The following is a 22,477-nucleotide window of genomic DNA, read 5'->3' on the forward strand; positions in this document are numbered from 1 at the left end:
AGATCTCTATTTACTTTTATCTATCTACATATAAGGACGTTTTGTGATCATAAAGTCTCTCATCTCTCCAATTCTTGTTCTGCGGATGGATAGTGGTACATGCAGGCTGGGTGTCCAGCTCATACCTGTGAAGACAAGTGGGAAAGAACCGAACAGCTGCACCATGGATATCAGGTGAGTGCATTAGATGAGATGGACATTAAAGGGTGAAATTACAAAGCTGAAGATGTAAGAAGTGCAATGACTGCAAAGTCCAAGCAGGATGTCAGCTGTCAAGTGCCCTTAATCTCCCCTTAGTGACGGTTACCTCCAGCATGGAGCACAGAAACTGTCAAGGAATGATGCACCTCTTCATTTCTTTTTCCCTTTGTCACTGCTACTCCTCACAGATGAGTTCTGCAGCAGAGACCTGTGACTGGTTGTAACGATAAAATCCTGCTTTGGACCAGAAACCAGGCGCAATTTCGTCATAGAACCTATTCCTGTCAAGGTGAAGAATACATTCCAAATACTCCCAAGAGAGATGCATGCAACTGGCTCAGACCGTGGAACCTACTTCTGTCTCTTTGCACTGCATGAAAAGGCCTGTTTTCCTCTATGCATATGTAGGGACTTTTCTGGTATTCACAGGACTGCGTGAAGCCTCCACCTTCAGAACTGTAGTGTTCATCTCAACTCTTTCATTTAAAAGGCATGCCACTAAAGGTAAGGACAGAATGAAGGAGGCAAATAGCCTGGCACAAACTGGGAGCATGGTCATGGGACCACAGAAGTGAGCTCTTCACTGTGCTCCCCAATTTGAATGCCAGTTTGGACAGCTATAAGTTGTCTTTGAGCCACACTTCCCTTGATTCCCTGAGCTGTTCTGAGCTCAGTGGATGGTACAACTAAGGATCCAGGTAGACAAGCACACGATGAACAACAAATTCTTGCCTACTGCTGATCATAGATAATTCTGGGTCACATTTTGAAGTTTAAGGACATTAAAATGAGTATGATACAAGTGACAGAGACACATGCAGCCTTGTTTCCCAGATAGTCTTTGGGGACTTGTGCTCTGCTTCCTGTATTCCCTCTTAATATAGAAAAATAAAACTCCATGAGGATCTCTTATGGGCACAAGGGATGACTTCTTAGCTTTGTACTTCACTGAGCCTGAGCCACACAAGCAGCATTTGCAGCTCCTAACAGTATGCTGTGTACTTGTTTTATTAAAATCACAGGAGTATGTGAAAATCCAGCCTTTTGCTGAGCTTGCAATTACACTTGCAAGACCAGCTACTGGTAACTTCTAATCTAGCTATCCACTCATCTGCCGGCAGAAGTCTCAGCTGGGTAGAGTTTTGAAGTGCCTCTGATCCATATAAAAACACACCAAGCCAGTAAACAAGAAAAGAAAATGCTTCTAAAAAATGGTTACCTTTTGAATTTGAACCATTTGCTCATGTGGTGTCAAGTTCCATCTTGGCTCCCCATGGCAGGATTGTGCCACAATACAAGGAATTTTTACAGGTCAGTTTTAAAATAATGACACCTTCAAGCTGACACCAACATGCTAGGGATCATACCACCATCACTCTTCTGTTCTCCACCTCCAGAGATCTCTGTTATGATGCAACTTTGTTGACCCACGTTGAAGAATTTCATACACCATAGCAAGAGCTATGATGCCCTTAGCTTCAGTGCCAGGTTTGCACCCTGGCTGTTCCTCAGAAAGATCACTCTGACCTCAAGAAATCACATGTAAACCAAACTGGATCAGTCCCTGAGTTTTTATTCCTTCCTCAGTTTGTCCCCCAAAAATCAACCATTGGAGTAGCATGACAGCAACTGTATGAATGAGAAATTGATAGCACTGCAACAAATTGAGGGCAAAGAAACTATGATGTCTATTTGTCAGGATGGAAGAAAAGTCTTAGTTATTCCCTGCAAACACAGAAAGTAAAGTACAACTAAGGTTTTCCTGGCTAGAATATGGAGACTGACTGACACTACAGAAAGAAAGATAAGAAAGAAAAAAAAAAAAAAAAAAGAAAAAAAAACCCCAAACAAACAAAAACGAAGTGAGAGAAAGCAAAATAGAATTAGAAAGTAATATTGGTCAAGACAAATACTCTTATGCTTTTCCCATGGTAAAAATGCTAGTCACAGAACATTTCCAAAAGCTTCTAAACCACTGTGGAGTCTAAATTTGTATTTCAGAAGAGACCATGCTCTGAGAAGCCTGTTTCCCTGGCTTTCTATACTATTTTCCTGATTGAATTAGACATCACCTATGGTAAATACAGTCACTCTGGTAGTTACAGATCCTATAGACTGGCTAAAACTAGACAGACTCAGGAATCAGCTCACCATCACAGAAGCTGACCCAAGTTCATCATACTTGGAGTGAATAAAGACCCAGCAAACAGCTCAGGCAAAGCTCTGTGCAGCTTTGCTTATGCTGGGGAACACGACCAACTGCTAGCTCAGGTATGCGTTCCCAATAAGCCTTCCAAGTGGGGCTTTGACTTGCAAACCTCTCACAACAGGGAGGGAGGGATTCCTAAAACACAGCCATCTGAGGAGCTGTCTGCACAATGCAGCATATGGCAGGTCAGGTCCTGAAAGCAGCCTGCTCACACTGGTAAACTGCTTCCAGTTAGCTCATAAACATGGCTTCCCATCACCTTAGCAATTCAGTGGAGTCCCATGTCACTGAATCAGGAATCCCTGTGCTCTTCTGTAGTAGAGATGTGACCTTTCGCCTTCTTTAGGAGGCTCTGTCCATTTGCATTACCCCACCAGTGTGGCCTTTGGTACTCCTTGGCACAGGGGCAGGGGAGTTTAGTTCCTACGAAAGGTCACATCTCCGCCAACTTCAGCTAAGCTGTGATTTTCAGTAAATCTCAAAGCAGCAGGCCTTCCTGTGCTGCTGCAGACTCTGGAGCGGAGCAGACCTGCAGTGTTGTGCCATGTAGACACAATTCCAGCTGCATTTGCTGAGCTTTCAAATAATGTATATGTCTTCCCTAGCAGCTGGTTTAGAGGAAAGTTACTGCTTTCAAAATGTTCTCCATTTCCTATACGTTCTTACGTAGGTAAAGATTTTCAAACTTTAGTCCTACTCTTATGTTCTCCAGTTTCCAAGGAGATAACAGACTTTGCAATCCATTAGGTAACTGCATTGACAAATTTCTTACTGCTGGTGGCTTAGTGCATTCAGGAAACTCCTTTTCTTTTTTTTTTTTTTTAATCGATGTATTTTTTAGTTTATCTCCATGAAGTGCTTCACTAATTAAATTCAAGGCTCTCCCTTGTATTGCAGCCATTCTGTACCTGTAGAATGTGACCGCATTCTGTCCTTTACTCCAGGCTTGTTGGCAATGAGTGGAGAGATGCCTGTTTATCTGCCTTGTAGCCGATTTCAGGAAATACTAAGATGATTGCATATCATCCTATGGATCTTCTTTCACCAGCCAAGTCCTCTAAGACTCACCTCTATATCTGTTTCCCACTTTCTGTCTCTTCTTTCTTCCAGACCTCAGTTTTCCCTCCTGAAGAGCCATGTCTGCTTCTCAGGCTATATTTTCTATAATTGAGTTCCGTTGGTTGTCTCCTGAAACTGTTGCTAGGCAAAGAAGGAAAAGGAAGAAAGTGTCTCTGCAGAAAACTCCACATATCTGAGTTGTGTGGATTAGGAAGAAACTGATGCCTTGCGTTCAACATCTGCAAAGGGTAAAATGAGGTGAATATGAGATATGTAATCCTAATTCCTTTTGAAGGGTTTACTGTGTGGATCTGCTGTTCAATTACCTATAGGCCAGCAAGAAGATTATAAAGGGAAAGAATTTCCTGTGACATACAAAGGGTCTTAAACCTGAAGTGCAAGTGAGAAGATTTTGCAGGCTGAGCACATGTCTTTTCTTAAAGGATGAAAGATGGACTTTTCCCCTATAGATCTACAGGTTTTACTTTAATTCATTCTCCTACATTTCCAAAGTCTTATATGAAGTGGGAAGTGGCCATCTCACTCCTACTCTCTCTCCTCTTTCATGTGAATCATGCAGCATAAACTTTTATACATCCACTGCAAAGACAAATGTGTTATTACCATTTGCTCAGGGCTTGGTCTTGGGAGGAGCTGAGCAGCAATAGGAGACCAAATTCTTTTTCTCATTGTTAGGGAGTGTCACCGTCTCAGAGGAATGGTGTAACCCCCATCAGAGCAGGAGAAGCTTTAGGTTTTGCTAGATCAAATCAAAATCTTAGTCCCTTTATGGAACATAAACATAGAGCTTTCCTTCTTTGTGTAAGAAGTATGCTATTTGTGACACCCTCAAACGGATAACCAGGATCGCCAACCTGCCCCTTCCACAAACAACAGTTATTCTGGTGGTGGAATAACTCACTAAATCTGGGAATGTCCTCACTCCCTGCAGGCACCAGGGTAGCAGGGAGCACACACACATGAGCACTGCAATGGACTGCAACACTTGTCTGCTTGCACAGCTGAATTTGGTACGTCCAAAGTAAAATTCATCTTTGTGGAGTAAACCAGAGGAGGACCTCAACTTAACTATAATAAGACCTTGTCCATAAGAAAGTTGGTTTTATCCAGAGTAGTAATAGGCAATCATACATCTGTGTCACAAGCCCTTAAGTGTGGTGACTTGCTGTGTGGTAGGGAGAACATGTTTGCCTTTGTGGCAGAACTGTATGTTTACCTTTGACATTTGTACCACCACAGCAGCAAAGGGGGCCAAGCTTTGGGACAAGATTTTAGTGACACCCTAAATACAATTTAATGTTGAGATTATAAACAGCATTCCCTAGTCTTCAAAGAGCTCTTTGCCCTTCCCAGAGCCTGCAGGCATTAGCCTGCTCTTCCAGAGCAGCATCCACAGCCGCACTGCGCACTGCTGCTGGGAGGAGGAGGGCAGTGCTCCAGCCCTGTCTCTTCAGCCGACTCCAGCTCCTTTACGCTTGGCTGCCTCTGGGTTTGTTTTAATAACTCAGCTGTTTGAGCATCATTAAAATGGCTCTGACTGGAGCCTGTGATAAGATAACAATCAGCATATGAACCAAAGTAACTCACTCCACAAATAATATTTACCTGTACTGTTAATGGGATAATGAAGCTGCTACTGTAACAGGTGACAAGGAGAGAGTGGAAGGAGAGGAACTGGTTGTGTGTCTTCCTAGAAAGGCGGATGGAAAGGGCCTTTGCAGAACTCGCAATTTAATATAGTAGCTTTCCTCTTGGGCAGTTTTGGATACCAATACACACTGCACGCCTCAAGCAAACATTGCACAGGCTACAGTTCACTCAAAGGGAAGTAAAAACCAGCATATATTGGCACTGGCAGTGGGTGCGTCTGAGCTTTGCTGAAGCTTCTGATCCACACAAACATGCATGGTGAATCATCATATTTTACATTATGTTCTCAAAAGAGTCTGGATCTTGGCAGAGCAGAGGGTCTGTGTTTTGGAAGACAAGATTGGGACAGCACATGCCTCCAGTTCAAGGATGTTTCTTTAACAAGACACAAAACTTTCCTAGTCACAGTTTTTCAAGCATCTCTGACTTTTTGTATTTCCAAATAACATGACACATAGTGCTCACAGTTCCTATGGGACTAACTGTAGCTTGCTTTGAACTGAAAATCCAGGGTACAATTCAATTACATAGGAGCTGAGGGCAGGTCATATCAGCATATGCCTGTGCAGAGCAGGGTTGAGATGCCAGGGTAGGGCTGCATGGGCCAAGCTGGCCCAGCATTTGCCTGTACTGATTCTGGGTTTATTCGCTGCTCCTTTCGATGAATACCAAATGGAAATGTAAGAGAAGAGATCAAATAGCAGAGGCTTGCATTTCTGCTCTACCTGCAAAGGGATGTCTCAGAACATCTTCATTTGAACTATGCAGATATAATTAGTCAGTCAGTGATAGGAAGTGAAATCTGCCTTGTTTATAACCTGCAATGTGCCAGCAGAAGCTCTCGCAGGCTTCTAGAAGCCACTTCTAATCTTGCTACAAACTGCAATGAAAGTAGGGGCGTTTCCTTCTTTCTGACAGTCACCTACCTGCTCCCAGCACACCATTAATTGATCCTTAACAATTGCTCAGGAGTTTCACAGGCAGAGTGCAGGAAAATATTGTCCTCACAGAATTTCCCAATACAAAACCCAATTTTTATTCATATACATATTTTTTTACATACTCCCCCTGCACCCCTCTCACTCTCCTACCCCACCATGATGATTATTGGTCTTAAATTTCTCTGCAGACAAGTACTTGACTGTGTGGACGCTTCCTGACAACCTCCAGTGCTGACGCTGCTGGGTCTGTGCCTGCTGATCCTGGACTTTTAGTATTTTGGGTAGGCTCCTCAGCCTGCTCTGTCTCCTTTGTCTTTTCACTGGTGCCGCATGGTTCCTGCTTTTAACTGAGGGGGACAGTTACCTTTTGCACATTTCTGCCTCCAAAAGAGAATTGATCTCAGCTATGTACCTTCTTTTCTCCTCTTCCGTTCCCTACCAAAAGCTGTAGTCCCTCTCTCTGCGCCAGCTCTTGCCACCGGCTTCAGTTCATTCTGTCTCCTTGCTCCTTCTTAGGAAAGGAGCTGCAGCAATAGCATCATGAATATGCCACAGATACTCTAGAAGTAGCCTCGTGTAAACAATTGGGCTGCAGCTCAGGATATGTGGAACCAGTTCCCTTCTCCTTGTGTTACCTTGGATAAATTAAATCTGCTCAAACCTAAAAAGGAATATAAACATTTAAAGTGGGACATAGGAAGATTCTGCAATGCTCCAAACTGCTGCATGTGCAGTGTTTTATGTTGAAAAGCTCCTCCATTTTCAATACTTAAATCCCCTTCTCATTCCAAATCCTGCTTCTGACATGGCCAGAGGTGACATGGTCATGACAGGGCTTGTGCTGATGCCCCACCAGGATCTAAAAGCTCAACTGTCTTCTGTATGTCTGGCCGAAGATGCACTGTGAAAACAGTTACCAGAATAGTCTTTGCAAAAGGAAAAGCATTTCTCTTCCTTTCAGATGACAGCAGGGAAGTTCCGCGGTGAACGCTCACCCAGCAGGGAGAATCTCTGTGAACTGCATCAGAGCCCGTCTCCCTGGCTCTAGGGCAACGCCCAAAACACAAACCAAGGGAGCATCCAAGCTCTCTGCAGCCTGTTTATCAAAGCTGCTCCTTCTGGCATGAATAAATAGAAGGTTCACTGGTCCAGCAAAGGAAGTAGCAAGGAAGCTGCCTTTTCAGCTCACGGTTTTCATGGGAGGGGAGAATCCTGTGTTTAAGTCCCTCTTCCAACGACAGTTTCTGCATTTCTGGTTGTAACAAACTATAGAACCAGTATGAAGTGCAGGTAGGACATTCCTCCACAAGCATCCTGACAACTAGGCTACAAGCTCCCTAGAGAAGAGGAAAATGAAGATGCTTCCCTGTTTTCCATGTTTCTTTATTGTATGCTTCACTTGGCTCCTTGCTGGGTCTGTCAGTTGTCTTCAGCCTCATCCAGGGACTTTGGCTTCTCTGTGGTGGGTTAACCTTGGCCAGCAGCCAGACGCCCAGCTAGCCACTCTTTCACTCCTCTTCTCTACAGGCTGTACGGAAATATCTGCTCCACCATGGTCCTCTCCATCGTTTGCAGGGGAATCTCTGCTACAGCACTGGAGCACTAAAGCCTCCAACAACCTGTGAGCCCCACATTTTAAAAGTAATTAAAAATCTCCTCTCTATTCAAAGGTACCACTTTAAAAAAATAACTTGGTTACTCCATGCAAAGTGTTTTCGTAGAAATTGTCTTCTACTATGTGCATGGATAATATCTAACTTTGTGAATCCGTGAATTATGAGTCCTAAAGTGCACTGTAATATAAATAGTTAGAATGACTAAGTGAATTCACCTCATTTTCTTCCCCACCTGTTGTTCACGAGCAACTTCACAGACAAGATCACTGGAGCAAAGAAAGAAACGTGCATGCATGTCAGAAGAGCATGGCATAGCAATGTATGACATCTACCCAACAAAAAGCAGCATTTAGTTGAAACTTTGCATATTCTTGTCAAACTGATCAGAGAATGATATAGATTAAGGATTATTTACAGGAATTATTCACCAGGAAACAAACGAAGAAAGAAAAAATGCTGTCTGTGGGCAGTTCAGGAACAGGAAAAGGAATAAAAAATCAAATCCTAGATTCTGTTTATCTAATGAATTATTCATCATGAATTGACTAAACACCAGTTTGTATTTATACAACTTTTAGTAACACAAAGTGATGTGCAAGCATTGTCTTTATCTACAAAAAAAGCTGGATGGGTTAAATTAAATCAGTGCTCACAGATATGAACAAAATGCATCAGCTGACCTACATAAAATTGTAATTGTTTCTAAAAAATATAATTTTCTTATTTTTCATTTTAAACCTGGATGCTGAATGTTTCTGAAAATTATATCAATATAGTGTTTTCCTGCCCATCTCCAGTGCAGACATAAAGGGAAGCTATTGATGCAGTTTATGCATCCTTTGTAGGCTGTTATTAGAGTTCCCACTGCTGCTGACTATGCAGCTCCACTTGTACTGCTCAGGTGCTGGGTACTAACAGAGGCAGGTTCAACAGTACATATTGCTGAAGTGAATAATACCCCAATTACAGGCTGCTCATCTCCAGAGATAGCACAGGAGTGGCAGGAATAAAAATCCTGGAACTCTGCTCCTGGACTTGTGGGTCATAGTTCTGATATTTCAAGTGAAAAAGAAATATGAGTAATGGCACATTATCATTTATCATATTTGCTCATCTAAGAGTCTTGTAGTTTTATTCCCCTCAAAAATTCTTTTACAGCTACTAGACACGTTCCTGAAAGTACAGTACAATGCTTGCCAGCACCTTGGCAAAGCAGTATACGGTACGCAGCTGCGAGATGAGAAGCCATTACACAAGCAACCATATTTTGCAATATATGCCACAGCCTGTACCTCATTTCTTTTTTTAAGGAGCTAGGAGTTGCAAAACACTTAAAACAGAAACCTCCTTTCCCTTTTAAACTCCAATGTGGGGTGAAGAATGCTTCTCATGTCCGTTTCTCTCTTGCCTGGGCTCACTGTGTTTTCTACCAGATCCTGACGCTGTCTCAAGGCGGTGAATGTCACCTCTGACTCAACTCTACCCTCTATGCCCATCAGCACAGCACCCGTAGTGGGCTGGAAATAACCAGGGGGGCCAGCAGGACCTTGGGTTCCTGCAAGCTTGTGTCTCACCCTGAGGCCAGCAGGCACTTGAGTACCTGCTCTGCCCCACACCATCAGGACCCCATGGTCGCGGTCTCTGTCCAAACAAAGAAGGCAAAGCAAACTCTGCCCACCAGCACTTACAAGTTTATTGTGTAAGAGAGGGAAAGCAAGACAAGAGGGAGGTGACTTACTGATGACAAAACAAAATTTTGTTACAGAAAGTGACTCTTAAGTCCCTCTGTGACATGCTAGCCCCAAAGGAGTCCTTTTAATTTGTGATCAAAATAGAAAGTTCTCCCAGGAAATAAAATCTGACTGACTGATCATCTAGGTTCCACCCACTTCCAGCCAAAAAAAAAAAGAGAGAGATGAAGAAATGGACCCTATCAAAAGTAATTATTTTCTTGAGTGATTTCAAGGGGAAAAAATGCCCTTCCTACTTCCAAGCAGTCCCATCTAGGCAAAATTCAGCCAGCTCCTGAATGCAGGGAAATACTTTCCAACTCAGCTGTCTGTCACTCCTCCTCATTCTTCAGCATTTTCTTGGTCTCAATCCTTAGTTGCCCCTGAGATGTTACATTTGTCTTATTTTTATAACCACTAACTTCTACCCACAGTCTCAGTATGAGAAGTCCTTGGTTACACGAGTGCAAATGAGGCATGGGCACAGAATGAGCCTGTCCCAGGAGAAAAAGGATGAAATGGAAAGAGATTCAGAGCTGAAAATCTCAGCTGCTGCAGTCCTCAAGGATTGAAACTGTGGAGAGCATAAACCAGCTCATGCTTTTTGCTCGGTGTAGAGCTGAATAGAAGATCAGAGGATGGTGTCCACCTGAACAGATGTAGGCTTCTGAGGCTGAGCCAATGACCAGAAATAGGTGCTTCCAGAGTGCCATTCTTCTCAGCCTAAAGAAGGAGTGTGAGATAGGTCAGGTGAAGCAGGGCTAAACGTGTCTAGTTCTCTACATTGACACTATAACACAGCAACTTATGCAGATGTGAGTTTCTACACAGCAGAGACACCTACAACTAGTAAGATAAATCCAGTCACCAGGCTCTGATGGCACCAGGGCTGGGCATCCATCATTAAGTACCTCTACCCAGTGGTACAAATACTGCTCCCTCTCCATCCCAGGGGAGCTGCTGCTGTGGAGATGTTCCTAGATGGTGACCTAGATGGCAGAGAGAAGGCAGGATGATGCATTCGGCATTGCCCTAAACTTGGGGTGGGGCAGGGGGAGCATAGGAAGCACTTAAGCACCTGCTTCGGTGAAATAAATGACCTGAGTTTGGTCCTGGGGGATTTGTTCAGGTTATAGAGGAAGCCCCTAGCAGAGACAGATAAAAATTCCTCCAGTCCCACAGAACAATATTTTCCCATTAGTCAACATGGAGAAAAAAGACTTCTTTCCTGCCATTGCTTGGTCTGTCCATGTAGACACTGAACTTTTTGAGATAAAGTGTTTTTTAATATGTTCAGTACTCAGTACAGGTAAACATGTTGAGGAAGAATCAAAAATTCCAGACAGGGTCAGTTGGTGCTGTGATACTAAGTAATTGTAGAAATGGACCAAAATAAGCATTTAAATATGCATACCACAGAAATATTTGAAAGGTGGGTCTACATCTTGTCATTTGAGTATTGCACGACATCACAGGTATCTAAAGGGCTACTGATAGTATCCACTGGACATAGTCCATGACAAACAAGCAACAACAGCCCATTGGCATTATAAGTTTCATTGAGTTAATCAGATTCCTCACAATGAGAAAAATGCCAGTGCATCCACAAAGAGGAACATCGCTGTCCTGCAGGCAGCTTTAAGGAGGATTTGATTATGTGTTTCAATGAGACATTTAAAATTGCACTCATCAGTTTCCAGAAATCTCACTCATTTAAATTGTCACAGCTCGGTAGCCCTGGGATTTAAGAGCAGAAAATGGTAAGACTCATCAGCAAAAACTCCTTACTAATTTATCAGAGAACAGAAAGGGCAAATTTTTAGTGAAAGAAATAAAAAAGAGAAACCTGACTATTCTGTTTTAGCTTTCTGTTATAGCTACTGGATGACAAGCAAAAAGACACACTGGTGTGGCTGCTGCTAACCTTGGCAAGCTGAGAGAAAGCAGCCAGATTATCTGCTGTTGAGTTTTTGTGCTCGTGAAATCAGGGGAAGACAGGGTTAGGTAAAGGGGAAAAGGATAGCTCAAAGGAGAAAGACTCAAACTCGTTTTGATCCAGGTTGCTCTGGTCAGCTGTAGTCCAGCTCCTGCACTGGAGCTCTTCTAAAGTGTGAGTGATGGCTCTGGGAGCAAACCTCTCTAAACAGCCCACTGTACAAGTATTTTTTTCTTAACTCTGTAGCTTCAACTCTGTACTAAGAAACAAACTCTTGCAGATGTTGCTTCTTCTGGCAGGCAAGCAGCTGTCCATCTCCCCAGCTCTCTGCAGATGGGGTCTTCCTCCTGCACTAGCTGCCAGCCCTTTCTCAGGGAGCTACATCCCACCTTGTCCCTCCTGCACTTTAATCTTAGAGACCTTCTCACAAAATTTTTTGCATGACATGTGGGTCTGGTGAACATCACTAGCACAGCCAAACCCTAGGCTTTGCTATATGAACATGCTTCTTATATGATAAGACTCAAATTATAGTCTTAGTAGAAACTTCAGGAGTATGTCAACCAGGGAATAATTTTTGTTTTACTTTCCTTTGTCTGTAAGGTAATGAGAGGTGACAAGAAAGAGGTGTCTTTTCTTTGGATGGAAGGCAGGAGGAAAGAGAGGTGAGATAAATGAGGAAAAAAAAATCCCCTCTGCAAGTTTCTTAATAATTCAGCAGATGAAGAACAACCCTGTAGTGCAGTATGTGAGATCACCTGTGCCCAAACCTCCGTGACATATTACAAGACCACATGAAGAGACAAAAGGCTTTTCCCCACACAGGCAATTGCCATTGCATCACTAACCATGATCATAAGGGGTAGAGAAATGCTGGGCAGTGAATGAAAGCTAGCAAAGCCACCTCTCCCTAGTTTCAAGTAGGCAGGATTTAGCTACTACCTAGAAACAGGCACCTTTTTGGCAGCGTGAAGAGAAAATAGTCAGAAGGCAAGTCAGCCCTGCCTGAGCAGGCTGCGGAGAGCAGACGAGCAAGTGTTGGGGCAGGAGCTGGTACTGCCACAGCCCTGCTACACCAGCCTTGTAGATTAACAGGAGCCGACTTCTGGTTTTCTCAGAAGAGGCAATCTAACACCTTGTAAAAGCACTAACTGTTCTTACAAGGAGCAGGGCTGGGAGCAAAATGCAAATGCTTAATGCTGGTGTGACAGGTAAATATCAAGCTGCAGGAGGGCCCCTGGGCAGCAGCACGGCTCCTGGGCAGCACCCACCCCACGAGCACTGGCAGAAATCATCGCTAGCCATGCTGCTGGGAAGGACTGCAGAGGAAGGGATGCATACAAATAGGAGAGCACCTTCTGTCTCTGGCATTCATATTCTCATTCCTCTGTATATAGTGTGCTGCTATGTACAACTTGAATTTGGAACTTATAAATGGGACACAGTGGTGAAGCCACCTTCAGGTTGTAAGTGTAAGACCTTACACTCCTGCCAGTCCTGCAGACCATGAGAAATCAATCATGTCCAAAGAGTGTTGTTCTTTAATTCCAGCTTGAAGAGGTTGGGGTTTTCTGTGCTCTGAAAACCTATAATTTAGTTTCGAGCCAGTAGCACTTTTAGGAATTAAGAACAAGTTATAGTGTGTCTTGCTTAGCTCCCTAGATGCGCTTTGCAGACTTTGTACCTTGCTGCTCACTGGTTTGCATGTCACTGCCCAACCCCTGAACATGCTGCCTTTCAGGCAGATTGACTGTCTACACAGCATGGCCATCACAGTCCATGAGAATGGATTCATGCTGGCACAGCCTTAACCATAAAGATGTTTAAACTTCATATAAGCCTTTACAGCATTGCCAGAAAGACACAAGGCAAAATATCTACAGGGTAAGTGATATAACCAAGTAGGTATTAATAAGAAAGCATAAGAGACTAAGAGAGGTGGAAGACAAGGGGAGGGAACAGGGCATGTCTCCCAAGACTTGGGAAATAGCTCTCCCTGTAGTGCTCTTTTCCAGCTTTTCTCAGCTGCAAGCAAGAAGTTTTTTCTTCTGTGTCACTTGCCTGTTAAGGAAGGAGCTAATACCCTTCACAAATGAAGAGAAAAATAAAGGGAAAAAAAAGCAAGGCCACCTGCATTCATGACTAAACCTTATTTAAATTCACACTCCTCTTCCCTTTGTGTGAAGTGAAAACTCAGTGGTCCGAATTCACGACTTCATTACCTCAGACATGTGGCTGTGGCTATGCTGTACAGCACAAAGGCAGGGGATAATTGCCTCCTCTGAGCCAGGCTGATGTGGGTATTCATGTTTCTCTGGCTATTTCTAACCAGCCCTACAGCCTGGGTAGCATTACTTCAACACCAGTAACATCAGCGAGTGTGACTTTGATTTTGAGAGATATTCTGAGGCTAAATACTCAGTAAAGATTGTGAGGTCTTCTCAAAGCCTCCAGAACTAGGGTCTGTATAATTAACTAAAACAGATGGATGAGTACCTCACTGGCTGCAACTTGTTTGCATAAAATATTCAGGGAATACTTTATGAAAAACTAATGCAATCAGGATTGTTTCATGAACAATTTAAGCACAGGAAAAAAAAGGTTAAATTAAACATATGTAACAACTGATTCAAAAAACTTTAGTAACCTTTGTTAGCCTTTACCAATGAAGGAACCAGCAGCTGACAGCCGCAACAGGAATCAACACCAGAGACGGTAAAAGAACTGAGAAATCCCTGGCTTGCAGTCCAGCTGTCAGATCATCTGGTTATCTGGGTTTAAGCCTCCAAAGTTTCATTTATAAAATAACTCAAAGTTTTTCTAAAAGTATCAAATCTGCAAAAGGAGGCTTCACCAGTCTTCCCCCAGCCATACCTCTGACTACCAAGTGCCACAGCTCTTTGGAAAGACAGTTATAAACATTTGTCCTGGCCGTGGTGGGAAATGAGCTTCTCTGCCAGCACCGGCAGTGCCAGGTCTTGGCTGCCTGCATGATGCCTGGCACTGTGCAAGTTCTTAACTTGGAACTTTGGAGTCTCTACATTAATTTTATTACCTTCTGGCTCCCAAAAGCAGACCAAAAATTCTTCTGAGAAGGGAGAAAGCCAAGGTCATTATAGTGGCTCAAAAATGCAAGCAAGGTAGGAAAATTTAGAAGATGCTGACCATATTCTTTGTGTTACTGTGTACCAGCTGTAACCAAGACTGAGATGGGCTCTGGTCCTGCCATTTGGAAAGCAAACTCAGCCTCTGAGTTTATACTGAAGTAATGCTTCCAGGCACCTCTCTAACCTCCCACAGATGCTCCCACTGACCATGGAGATGTTCCTATTCAGGTGAGATCAGATAAGATAATTTACTTTTATGCAGCATAAGTTGTTTAACAGTCCTTTCCATCATTTCTTTCCAAAGTCATTTCTCTTTTCCCTGTCCTCATGAACAATTTTCTCAGTGTCCTCTCATCAGACCTGATCTCTTACAAGAAGGTTGTTTTCATCTCAGATTTGCAGTTACTGAGGGGCACGCATCCATCGTTTCCCCATCGGGGACCAACTTTAATACTTTAATTTACAGAAGGGCTCCTTCTTATCCTGTTCTGATAAGCAAAAAAGGACCCATTTCAGGGTACTGAGACATTATTGGCAGTAAGGTGTGGGTTTTCGGCTGAAATTAAATGGACCCTGTTAGATTATTTTCACTACAAGACTGTGTAAAGGCCTTGATCAGAGACTGCAGCAGTGTTCACACAGGTAATGAAAAGATTTTATAAGCGTATGGTCATGTAATTGGACTCCGATGGCTGGATATTTATGTCTGCACTGAATCCCACTGAAGTAAGGTAAAAACACATGCCCACCCAGCTCCAGTGATTACACCAAAGTTAAAGCTGAGAATGGTTTAAAAATGCCATTTGAAAGAATAAATGGGCACGGATGATCTGGGAAAGAAATACCGGCAGCATCAGAAGAAGAATATTTTCAGATTGTATTCAGATCTGAACATTACAGTTTAAATTGAGTAAAAATCCTCCAACAGCCCTGCATATTAACCAAGCAAATATTTTTGAAGTATTTAAGAAAAAAGGATTTATTTGACCAGACTATTGAAGGATAGAGGGGAGTTATGAATTAAATATTCTTTTTAATAATATCAATATTGCAAGAAAGGCAAGGAAACAATCAGCAGGAATGGACATGATTGTCAGACATTTAGAAACATAAAGACCTCCACTGAAGGAACAGCTAACATTTGCTAATTTGTCTTTAATTAGTGCTGCTGAGATATCTTTTTCTTTTGGCCTTGATATCTAGTAGTCATGTTTAAATGGGGCTTTGACAATGCAAAATCTTCTGCGGTGATTAAAAGAATCCCTCATTCAATAAACTGCTGCAGTAAAAAATCACCTTTTCTGCCACTTTCAGAAAGCTGTACGGGTCCTTTTGTGAAAATGTCTCAGCACCTGAAGATTTTCAGTGCATGATCCCTTTAATATCTTTGAAAGTCAGGAAAGCACTATAATTTCCATTTCACAGGTGAAGACAGAGAAGTGAAAACAGGACTTGTGGCCAGCTGGTCTCTCCCTCACAAGAAATGAGACACAGCAAAGGCAGATTACCAGAGCTGAGAATTTAAAAAGAGCTGCCTAGAGTAAAGGCCAGATGTAGAGCAGATGCAGTCAGTGCAAGTGATCTAGAGAAGTTTCTTTGGAAACAAAATCAGAAATTTAGGAGATGAATTCAAGCAAATCAAAACACCATATACAAGACTAACCCTGGGAACATTACACGACATCCACTGTTGGGACCACAAAAGGTATCTTTAGAGTGCCTAATACATTGAGAAAGAAATTCAGAGCAGAGAGCAATCATTTCTCTGTATCATAACCTGTATCTACCTAGAAGTCAGTTACCAGAGCAAGCACTGGGAAGCAGGCTATGTGTGGGATCACATCCCACGAGGGTACCAAACACTGGTGTCCCACATTTTGCCAACACCTAGGCTGGAGAGCAGAGGCAGCCATCCAGAAAGGATGGGATTGCTCAGAGAAGGACTTCAGCATCATTCATCCAAAGCAATAACCCTCATGCAGCTCTTCACCCTAGGAAGAGGAAGAAATTTAGACAAGCCCTGTGCCCAGCGTTTCATACCAACTACAAACTGCAGATTAGGACCTATCTGACCTTCCTCAGAGGATGTGTATGCGCGTAAATGCCCTTCATCTCTCCAAACTTTCAGGAACTTGCCCAGGAATATTGAGGTTCATAAAAAAGCATAGGCTGGAAGGTGAGTTGTCCAAGCCCTGAACCACCATCGTTCATATGTAAGCCCTGCCTTTCCCAACATATATAAACAGGTTCCAAATATCAGACACATAATGGGTTTGTGCTGAAGTATATCTAAGCCAGGTAGGAACTTACCTAGTTCACATCAATTTTAATAGAAATCATGTGCCTGAATGCACCAAGACTTTGGAAAATTATGTCCTGATTTTTCCCAAGTACTAGACTGTCCATTCTTGATTGCAGTTGGAAAAAAACCCTACAAATAATTCTAACCTGGAGTCCCCAAGCTGATATATAAACATGAAGAGATCTCATACATCTTTCTTCTTTGCAACATGTTTCTTTACCCCCATTTTTAAATATACCTACTTTGTGCATAGGCTGGGCTAGCTGGTGGTCTTTTAAAACAATAAGAACAAGAAATCTGATAATGCCTTGAGGGATTGATTTTTTTTTCTCTGAAATAGAAGTGGATTTGTTAGTGGAATTTGAGATCGATACTGTATTTATTTATTCATTTCTGTCTTTGGTTGAGTGTAATCTTATAGTCCTTGGCACTTAGACTTAGACCATTTGTTAAGAAGGCTATTGAAGATGTTACAGTGGGATTTATTATGCACTTCTACAGATTTATTTTCTGTTAGATAATTTGGTGGATGTTTCATGTACTGCATGCTGGATAATAATATAAAAGGACACCATGCTTGTAAAATTGAATGGAATCTTTATTAGTAGAATAATTTACAGAGACATTGCAGCTGCAGTTGGCAATCTCACCCTGCATATCCTCACTGACTTCCCAACACCTTCTCAAAACTGTTGTCCCAGTTCTCCACATTTCATGCATTGACCACTCACCCCTTCCTCCTGTATGTACTAATCATTGATTTCCTAGAGACAAGAGAAACCACCACTTACATCAGTGTCCAAGGTTGGAAGTGATGTGGACCAGTGACAAATAATAAATGAAAAACAGTGTCATTGAGGTAATTAAAGGTAAAGGGCCAGATGGAGTCAGTTATAGTTCTCTCTCACCCTGGCACAAATCAAAGATGCACAGAAACAACACAAGCCAATGACAGTGGAAAAAAAAATAGATGTAGCAGCTCCATTCCTTTCAGCCAGACTTACTCCTTACCCTAATCCCTCTGGCCCCTCTCGCCCTCCTCCTTTCTGAGGGTATATGGCAGTTGGACCTGAAGGCAGCACAGCAGCATCTGCCAACTGTCTACTGGTAGAGTGATGGTAGAAGGGTAATATCCAGTCAGCAGAAAGTCACCTTGCTCTGCTCCCACAGGAACTTTAGGAAATCTCAGAGGTCCACGATCTCCTCCTTATCACCTCAACACCAATTATAGCTGATTACAAGCCAGTACCAGCAATGTCAACATATCATATCAGCACCACAGCTGAGACCAAGTCTGGCACATCCCAGAAGTACATTTAGGGCAACAAGAGTGGGTGACTGCAATGCAGGATGAATGCTGGTCTCCAGACCCCAGTGAAAGCAGCAATAAAGCGTCAGTCCAATCACTTTTCCCTTGCCTGACACAGTTTCAGAAAAAGTAAGAGTATAGGTAAGAGGCACCCCTTATGGGCTTCTGGCAGTATATTCTTGCTTTGCCACGTCTAAACAATCATGCAATGCAAAAAGCAGAGGGATCCCAACGATGCAAGCCACTGCCCTGTGGGGGGATTCTCTCAGCATCCTGCCCTGAGCCATTCTTGGAGCCCTGGGGCCTTCTTCCAGTGCCATTCACTTGGCAGCACAAAGCAGAGCAGAAATGGCCAAATTACTTGGATTCACCATCCACACTGTGTTTATCACTAAGTATATTACCAGAAGCTTTGGAGCAAGCCCTAATTATCTTCAAAATGCAGCCCACTTCTCTTATAGGACTTCGGTGCAGTGCAGTCTTAAGCCAGATTTGAATGATCAGGTAGTGCCCCCAGGAGCAGTCTTAACACCATGGCACAGCACACAGGGTGGGCTTCACAGCAGGGCCCAGGCTGGCAGCCAGACCCTCTAACAATATCAAACTCTTTGGAGCCCAGTGAGTTTTACACTTCAGTGAGGCTCTGATAGCAGGCTTTCAGATACCTGTTGTGTATTGGACTATGCCTGTAAAATTGCAACCCAAACCTGACCCTTCCAGATATAATCACGGACCTGGATTTTTAAGTGATGTCTAGTTCATCTCAGAGCATGGACAGCACGAGATGTGTTTCTACTGAGGGAAAAGCATGGATGGAGAAGGGCCGTGTGCCTGATGCAGCCTATGAAGTACCCAACGAGGGAGTACAGTAAATCCAAGGAGCACACTGGTGTTGGAAAGATCCCACTGGTGTGCCCAGGTACTGCCTGCCCCCATCCATGCCTCTGCCCTGTCCTCCTTTGTGGAAGTGAGCAAATGGCAATCTGTCCCCAGCAAGAGGGTCTGGGCTCAGGTGGGAAGCCTGCTAGCAGAGGCCCTGAGGACTCACAGTTGTAGAAAGTCCATGTGAGAGAAACTTGGGTGCTCAAGTGGTGAGAGGAGGGAGCAGGGTCCGCAGGCAAAACCTACAGTGACTGTGAAGGAGAAGGTGATGGTGACCCCTTAGAATAGCCCTGCCTGCTGGGCTATTTGCCTCCATGGCTACAACCTGCCTGCATTCAACATATTTCAGAGCATTAGGAGAAATTCCCGGTCTTCCCCATTCATATCTCTTTTCTCCCAGCCATCTGATGACTGTAGCACGCCAGCGCTGTTGCTGAAGTGTTCCAGCATTGCTCCATTCTGCACACCCCAACTTAGCAAGCCTTACTGGGCTCCCAGTGCCCCATTGCAGCAGGCATCATCCTGGGCAGTGTGGTGCTACTGCAGCTCCCCACAGCAGCAGCATTTGGCAGGATCTGGCCCTGCACGGCTTTCTTCAGAGTGCAAATTGCTTTCCACTTTCCCTCAGTAATTCTTCAGACCTTCTCCCCCGCCTCCACAGTGTGACTTCTTTTTCCTGGCACACATACAGCGAGGTAGGCACACAATAGATAAAGCAAAAGCTAATTGCAAGGCATGTAAAACACAATAGATGTGCTGGGAATCTATATATCAATACCGATGGGCATCCTTATGTGCACTGCATAGTTAAGCACCTCTGATAAGAGGCTGGACTGGGAATACATTGCACAGACAATAATGGATTACTAGCTACAACACCCAAACTAACTAAATAAAGGAGACAGGCTTCTGGGTTTGTTAATTATTCTTATAATCCTAAGTTAACAAAAACTCAGGGCTGTGGTGGGGATAAGACGCTCTCCCACTGCCCCCTCCTACCTCCCAATTACAGTTTTGGATTAGTGTGATGAGCTGCCTACGTTGGTTTGGCCAGGAACCAGGCTTCGAAGTCAGTCAACCCTGACAACTGCTGAAGTCTGAACTGCAGCAGCTGGGAAATCTTGGAGCTGGGCTGGCAGCCTGCCTGGAGAGCAGAGGCAGTTTCTATGTCTATATCCCACTCCCATGAGAGCTGGGGGCTCTGCCACCTTCTGTCCTCCCCCAGTGCCGGGTGCCCAGAAGCAAGGGAAGCAAGAAGGACTGAGGGAAAAGAACAGATAAAACGTGACCCTGTGGAAAGCCACCACAGAGAGTGGTAAGACACCTTCACCTCTATAGCTCCTGCTCTACAATAGTGTCCAACAGTATGTGGACGCGGAAAGACACAGACTGAACACCCCCTCGATATTCAGTCAAGAGGAAATTAGGAAAATAAGTAGGAAAAACCCAAGAATCTTACACGAAGAGCACAGTGTGTACATGTGTGCGTGCCTCTGTGCGGTAGTTGTAGCTAAGTGTAAAGTGGCAGCTACTCTTAAAGACAACCCAGATTACACATTCAGATGTTGTTAGAACAACTACATGACTCAAAGGTATTAGCTCTTAAAACCCTGCACTTTGCTACAAAGTTGGCAAATATTTTTCAATTATATTTGCTCACTACACTCAACAACAAGAGTTTCTAGGGAAGGGAGGGAGAAGATGGTAACTAGAAGGAGAAGCTGAAAGGGGGGTATTTATCAGATTGTTTTGTTGAAGGATTCCTTAGCTGGCTGTGATGAGACCTAGCATCTCCTCAGCAAGAAGGAACCTCAGCCAAGCCAGGGCTGGCAGACCCAGTGCAGGCATTGCTCCTGGCCAGAGCTCCCAAGTCATTTGGCACGGTCACTGACACTTCAGTTTGCAGCTCTTCCCCATTTTGATTATGACTGGTCTTCCCTCAAGCTCAGATAGACTGGTTTCTGCTAGATAGTGGCTTGAAATATAATTTTATGAGGGAAGAGATGGTTCTCCTTAATGGGCTACTGAGTAGCCCCTTCAGAATGTCCCAACTTTACAGACAGGGAAAGACAGTGATGCTGTTTGAAAGGGACTATTATCTGGCTTGGTTACTTTCTTTTTATTGTCCAGTTCTGTTACTCTTGATGTGATCTGTCAGTTAATTGGTATACCAATAATGAAGAAAGTTTCTGTCAATACTGAGTGCAGACAAGTCAGACAGGAAAACAATGCCCATCTTTTCAGATGGCACCTATACACATTGCCCTTTGCATTAAAACAAACAGAAAACACTTTGAGTGTGTTTGCAAGATAAATGTTTGGACAAACAGACTGGTGATACAGAAGCCAAATATAATAAGCCAGACTGACTTCAGCTCTAACTACTCTAGTTTTATTGGGAACTAGTAGTGCTCTGCATTTCTAACAGCTTCCAACACAACAACTTGAGCACCTAGCAGTTTAGTAGATCATGTTAGGAGCTTAAATTAAAGCAGAACAGTAATGTAAATATATTGCTGTGGTAGTGTGAGCACCATAACCATCCAGGAAAAGTTTCTTTCTGTAATCTGACAGCATATTGATTGAATAATTTTGGAGCAGACCTTGTTAACAGGGAAGGGGCTTATCCTAATCACGCAGTTTGTGTTTCTTTTCACAGGCCTGTTGTTGCCATACTCTTTGATAGGTTCACAAATATATTCTACCTTTGCAGCAAAACCACTGTGAAACAAGGATGTCTTCTTATTCTACACAAGAGCTGAAGCAGGTTGCAGCCTCTCCTGTAGCCCCTGTTTCACCCTTCTCCATCCAATTGCCGGCACCTGCTAGCCCTTCACAGTACTGGGACTTTATAATTTCCCCTGAGGGCAAGGGACTAAGGTTTCCCTCTGCCTGCAGATGGGCCCGTACCCATTACAGTCTCCAATGCATGGTGAAAGAGAGCAGCCGTTTTGAAAGACAGGTAGCTCAAACTCAGGACAAATAGGTCAACAGGAACCTCAGAGGCAAGGCAGATTTAGTAACTTATCTCGATGGATCACATGTGAATCCACACTCCACACAGCACAGCAAAAGGGAAGCTCCTTCCTCATCTTCGCTCTGCTGGTGTGTATATGCATTTCCAGTCAAGGTTTTGCTGTGAATAGACATGTTCCAATGGTGATTAGTAGTAGCAGTTTTCCATTAAATCACTTTACCAGGAAATCCAAGGTGGCCAGCCAATGCACTTTTTCCTTTTCTCCACAGAGGTTATAATACACACAGGTAATGTTAACTCTCCAAGCTTTGTTTTCTCTGCTCCTGCCACATGGCACAGCTTTTATTTGTCATGCCAAGATCTGATGTCTCCATGGCACTCTCCAAGTAGCACTTTCCTTCCATAGCAAACTGGCACTTCAGCCAGGCCTTAATCATTTCCATTAAGATGTGCATTGAACTGCCCCTCTGGAGGACCACAACCACTCTTTCTGGTTTATTTTTTAAGAGGGAACACATTCTCCTTTTCTTTCCCTTC

Source organism: Falco rusticolus, chromosome 12 (genome assembly GCF_015220075.1).
Source record: "Falco rusticolus isolate bFalRus1 chromosome 12, bFalRus1.pri, whole genome shotgun sequence".
Lineage (NCBI taxonomy): Eukaryota > Metazoa > Chordata > Aves > Falconiformes > Falconidae > Falco > Falco rusticolus.